At 25.3% G+C, this 6,162-nt stretch overlaps 1 long non-coding RNA gene across 4 annotated transcripts in view; it reads left to right on the plus strand.

Moving 5' to 3' along the window:
• The first annotated feature begins 1,855 nt into the window (after window positions 1-1,855).
• Window positions 1,856-6,162, plus strand: part of LOC102675205 — a 109,605-nt gene continuing 105,298 nt past the window's right edge. Inside the window, exons 1-2 of one of the 4 annotated variants that reach the window (XR_004150906.1) lie at window positions 1,856-1,968; window positions 3,054-3,155. This is a non-coding gene — a long non-coding RNA (uncharacterized LOC102675205). Of the gene's footprint in view, window positions 1,969-3,053; window positions 3,160-6,162 lie in introns of those variants that run through there. The other 3 variants (XR_004150905.1, XR_420663.2, XR_004150904.1) reach the window with 3 other exon arrangements.

The raw sequence follows: 6,162 nt of genomic DNA on the forward strand, positions 1-6,162 counted from the left end.
CTGAGTTGTTTCATTCAATCCCATTCCTTTTATTTTCGACTTCAAGTTCAGATGTTAATTATATGACACTGGCTTTGTAGCCTTGTATCGTCATAAATTAGCTCAATGAGATATTAATTAGCCCTCTTTCTGTACAAAAGCTGTTTGTTCTTGGTTAGTCCAACGGTGTCCAAGTGCATTGCTTTGTGCATGACATAAAAGAAAATGTATTAAATGTAGGTGTAAAAATTTTATTAAATAATTTTAACAAATGGAGATTGTTATTCATTTGCAATTGAGAATATTAATACAAGAAAGTTATATTAATTATTAACAATAAGAATGAAGTTAAATTATGCAAATTTTATTATGATATATAAGTTTTATATATGATAAAAAAGCTTTTTATATTTATCTAAAAAAAATAAAAATATAAATTTTCTTGTGAAAAAAATACTACTTAATTTGAAAATAATAATAGATCAATCATATTATAGAAAATTTTCTTTTTTAATTTTTCTTTCATTCTATTTTAAAGAATTTAAATTTTATTAATAAAAAATGTAAAAATTATAAATAATCATGTATCCAATTATTTTAACTTTCGTATCCCCACTTATAATTTTAATAAAAAAAAATGAATATACATATAATATTCTGATAATTTTAATATGATTAAAATTTATACAAAAATTTATAGAAAATTATTATACAATACCAAATAAAAATATAATAAAAATGTTGAGATTTATAATTAATAAGTTGGACAATGATACAATAAAGTTAATTAGAAAAAAAGAGCAAATTGTGAGTGAAAGATAAAAATTGAATAAAAATCATGAAATCATTGAAATCAGCGTTATCTTCAAAGTGCCGCAAATAAACACATAAAAAAAAAGAGAAGATAATGAGAAAAAGATAGAGATAGAATAAAAATCAGACTAGTGGCGCCATCTGTTGAGTAGTAAAGATAAAATAAATTCTAAAAGTATGATCGAGAGATGGCGCCAAAAGTTCTATTTTTATATACGCATATTAATTATTTTGTATTTTTGTTTAATTTATCGATTAAAAATCTCAACTAAAATTACTTTTATGTGTGTTTCTATATATATTACGTATTCTAATTAATTCTTATATGTGTTAAGTGCTTTTGAAGAAATATTTTTAACTCTCAAGATATTGTATTAACAATTAATTTTTATGCTACTTATTTAAATTTTACTTAATACTTTAATACTTAATTAAATTTTTAATTTATATTCAAGATTTTTATAAACATATTTAATTTTTATGTTAAATTTCTTTCTAACGTTTCAATCTTTTTTAATGCATTTAATTTTTACAAAAAAATTATTAAATTTATAATTTAATAATGTATTTTTATTATATTTTTTATATATATTTTTGATGTATAATCACCTTCTTGTCTCGCAATACCACGATGTCCAACAATTGTATTTTTCCGTATTTAAAAAAATTTTCAAAATTGTTCATGATTTACATAAATTATTATTCAAAAAATGATATCAAACTATCGAATTATAAAAAAATCCATAAATAAATTAAAAACAAATAAATTAAACAAATAATTAAACAAATAATTTAATAAATAAATTAAAAATATATTAATGAATAAATCGATAAATAATCAATAAATAAATCAAATAAGTGAATTAATAAAAATATACAAGTAACATATATAAGTGATTTAATATAAATATATATATAAGTCAAATAATTAATTATTAAATTAATTTTTAAAATTTACTATATAAATACATTAATAATTTGCTCATAATATAATATAATTAATTAAAATAATTAAAATATATTAATGTAATAACTGTAATTTTTCGATTTCGATGGTAGATTTACTTTTGTTGTCAAACAGTAAGCCATTATTTAAATTATGGCGTGTGACTTTAGTCTCTTGTGGAAAATCATCGTGAAAGGACGTGCGATCGTAACCGGCTTCGATTCAACGCAGTAAGTAATTCTGTTCATATTTTTCTATTTTAATTTATAATTATTATAAATTTATTTTATTTAATAATTCATTTATTATTATTATGACAAAATTAATCAATATTTTAAGTTTCTTTATATTTTTTTTATCGATCATTTATTTGATTGAGGTTACCGGTAATGTGTACTTCGTTGAAGTTAAGATTTGAATTCATTTGTTATTTCATTTTAACAGTTTTTTTTATGGATTTGTTTTATGATTATAATTTTCATTAAGCAATTTATGCTTCAATGGAAATAATTTCAAAGGAAAAATGATTTATAGTATATATAATATATATATATATATGCACATATTACGATTTCTGATAATTTTAATTTCTATTCTTTTAAATAAAGAGATTCATTAAAATAAGATTCTATATTTTTATTTATATTTTTTAGTATTTAATATATAGAGTCAATTTTATTTTATCAAATTAAATTCTATCGATTCGTTTTGTGTTTCTAAATACATTTATTTATATGTTTTTTTCTTTTTTTCATCCAATGTTACGTTTAAGATTGATAACATTTTTCTTTCAATATAGTATTTTTAAGAAATTATAACATGAATTCGCGTTCGTGTCATATTTGACATATTTCGACATATTTTGATATATTTCGATTTATTATTGTATTGCCATATTTCTTCTTTCTAATTCGATAATCGAAATAAATTGTGACGCAATGCGTCATTATGCTATCGATATTTGTAACGATTAGAAGTTTTATTTTACCGTGACGTGTGTAATTTGTTTGTTGCATAATATATATATATTTTTCCTTTTATAGTTATGTATTATTCTTTTATATTATGTATTATTTATTATTCATATATTACTATTCAATCAATATTCGTTTATATTTATAATTAATGATCTTACGAGAGCTAAATTCATTTTTCATTTATTTGACGGTTATAGTTTTAATTAATTCATATTATAACTTTTTAAGATGAAATTTGTAGTTAATTATTGTTTTATTTTAATATGATCGATTAATTTTATATATTTTACTTAAAATTTTATACATTTATTTGAAAATTTTTATTCTTTTTTGTACAGATTGCCTACAGATTAATGGTCCAACTTCAAAGGCGGGAAAACTTTCAATATGGACGCCATTATACTTTTTCAAAGAGAACTTTGATATTTTGCTTGTATACTGTATGTATTTATTTTATTTTTTATTTGATCATTTTTTTGCTTCATTATTTCGAAGTATATTTATACTTTTATAACGAATATATATATTGTGAATATATATATATTGTGATTGAATATACATTATATTCATCACAATTAATACTTTAGTTTAAAAAGTAATTTAAAAATATTCTTCTTCTGCATGAGATTTTTTATTTATCAAAAATTGATAATAATCAGTCCGTATTTTAAAAAAATAATAATAATGTGGTATGTTATGTACTATTTTCTGAAACAAACAGATTTAATAGAAAAAAGAAGGAAACTATAGAAAGAATATTTTTCTTCTCTTTCTATAAATTTTATCATATTTCCTCTATCTTTCCATTGATTTTAAATAAATTTTTGCATAAAGAAGTGTATATGAGACGATGAATAAGATAAGTTTCATAAATTTTTTTTATAGCATATATGTACATATTTGTACATATATATCGTTTTGTAATAGGATATGTAATATAAATAAGGAAAGTAATTAGTAAGACAAAGATACAGATATATAAAAATATTAAAATCAGTGCTATCTTCAGAGTGCCGCAAATAAAATATAAAATTAAGGATCTGATAGATGATAATGAAGAAGAATAGATTGCTAATGTCATCTATCGAATGCTAAAAACAGTAAGTTTTTGAAAGCATTTGAAAGATGACGCTTATTCTCTATTCTTTCTTATCTTTAAAGAGATGTCTTTCGTAGTCAAAAGATGGCGTTAACAGTTCACTTTTATTTTATTCTCTCATTACCTCCTATTCTTTCTGCATTTTATTTGCGACTCTCTAAAGGTACTTTTAATATTTTTATTATATTTCTATTCTTCAATTATTTTATTTTCTTTATCCAATTACAAATACGATATCAAAGAATTATAACAAAATTATTTCCTTTTTTTTGTAATGAAATTTTAGAGAAAGAAAATTCGAGAGAGAAATAAATTTTTTAGAAAAAGGCAATATAAACTACAATAAAATTCGTTTTTGTCATATTTGTATTTGTACAATATCCGTTTATACATCTTTCTTATTAAGGGAATAGGCCAACTGGGGTTACGGATGGGGGTACACAAATCCACAAAGTTTCCTCGAGAGGAGGAATATGGGCGAAAAATTCGAAAGACTCGCATGACGCATTTTAATTGCGCCCATACATACTACAAAAAATCAGTCATCGTGTTACGCACAATAATAAATTATCAGCGACGTAACAACCTCTCATTGAAACATGTTTTACACGACATTTTACACAATTTCCACAAAGTACATTTTTTTTTTTGAATCGTATTCGTTTACAGTTGAGCCTAATCAAAAATTATTGGAATTTTTCTTTGTTTTCTTTTCATTTCGTTACATTCTTATTCCTAGAACAGTGATTTCCAACCGCATACATATCGTTGGTTATTCCATAAATATTTGAATTTTTCGATCGTATCGTTTTTTAGATTTTCGTTTAAAATATTTTCTTACCAATTTATTTCTTTCGCAACGAAATCATAATTCTCATAATAGATTTATATTATTCGTGTTTTCTTTCTTTCATTTTAAACAAGGTAAATCGACAATATCCAACGAGGAATCATTGTGTATTGGTGATTTAATGTGTATCTTGCGTTAAACTCTGACCCTATAATTTGTTCACTTTGACAACATTTATAAATTTCTCTGTATCACTATTTTTCTCGATAAACTCTGCAATTATATTTTCATCCGCAACATTTGATAAAATTACGCACGCTTAAAACTTGGATTAACAGAAGGAATCGGAAAAATTCCATATCGTTATCGGTTTTCTCATTTCCATAAAATTATAATATTATATACTTTCATCTGTATCAACATTCGATAGAATTATCGACTCGACCATACTCGTGCACACTTTCTCACGGATTTTGTACTCTCCAAACCAAAGCTCCATCAATATTTCCTCCCTATCAAGGAACGATCTAGGGCTGAAAAGGTTGAAACACACTGTCCTAGAAGGTATTCCCACGTCACGTGAATATCTATAAGGGGCAAACATTTTCGCTAGGACGAGATTGTTCGAATCGATAGAATTTGCAGGACATGTTTGATCATCGTGAACGCACGATGATTTTTTTTTTTTTTTATTCGGATGTCGTTGGAACGGAAAAAAGTCCATTTCTACGAAACGGTAGAAAAACGGTTGGCGCGTGTAATGCAAGGAAGAGATGAAAGAGATTTCTCGCTGTTTCCCCACTTTCTTTTTCGAACGTGTCCTTTCGCGATCGCGATTTCGTCGCCTGGGTGTATTTGTGCGAGGATCGATTGAAGTTTGAGGATTCGATTAATTTTTTTGAGAGCGCTAAAAGAAGCGTTTTCACATCGAAAATCGAAACGATAAATGGGAAAGGAGGAAAAGAAAAAGAAACTTGGAAAAAGAATCAGAGTGAAATCGTTTGTTTCCGTCGATGATTGTTCGTGGATAAAAATATAACCTATAAACGCACGACGTGAAGACGCTTCCGCACGGGCTTCTATTACGATTTTACTTGACTTGACACACGTACTATCGCCACAGAATAAACTATCGAACATAATCGATCGTTAGTCTAAGATTTATCTTTATCTCGATTAACCCGTAAATTCTACCGCACACCGTGATTCTAATTCCACATTGTGCGCGACAATCAACACTTAACACGTAAGGACATCACATGAAATTTTTCTGTATAGAACGATACACCATCTAATTTACGCTTAAACTACCTCTTTAAGATGCCTCACCCAGCGTGTCTATTACGAACTTTGTAATTCTCAATTGTAATGGAACACTTTCCAAGTATAATGAATTTTCAAGTAGAAAGATGAGCATGTAAGGAGATAAGCGGAAGTAGAAGTGAAACACTCTTTCTTTTTCTTTCTCTCTCTATCTTTCTCTCTCTCTTTCTCTCCCTCTCTCGCTCTTTCACACACACACACACACACACACACACACACACACACACACACACAC

Source organism: Apis dorsata, unplaced genomic scaffold (assembly GCF_000469605.1).
Source record: "Apis dorsata unplaced genomic scaffold, Apis dorsata 1.3 scaffold_32, whole genome shotgun sequence".
In the NCBI taxonomy this organism is placed as follows: Eukaryota; Metazoa; Arthropoda; class Insecta; order Hymenoptera; family Apidae; genus Apis; species Apis dorsata.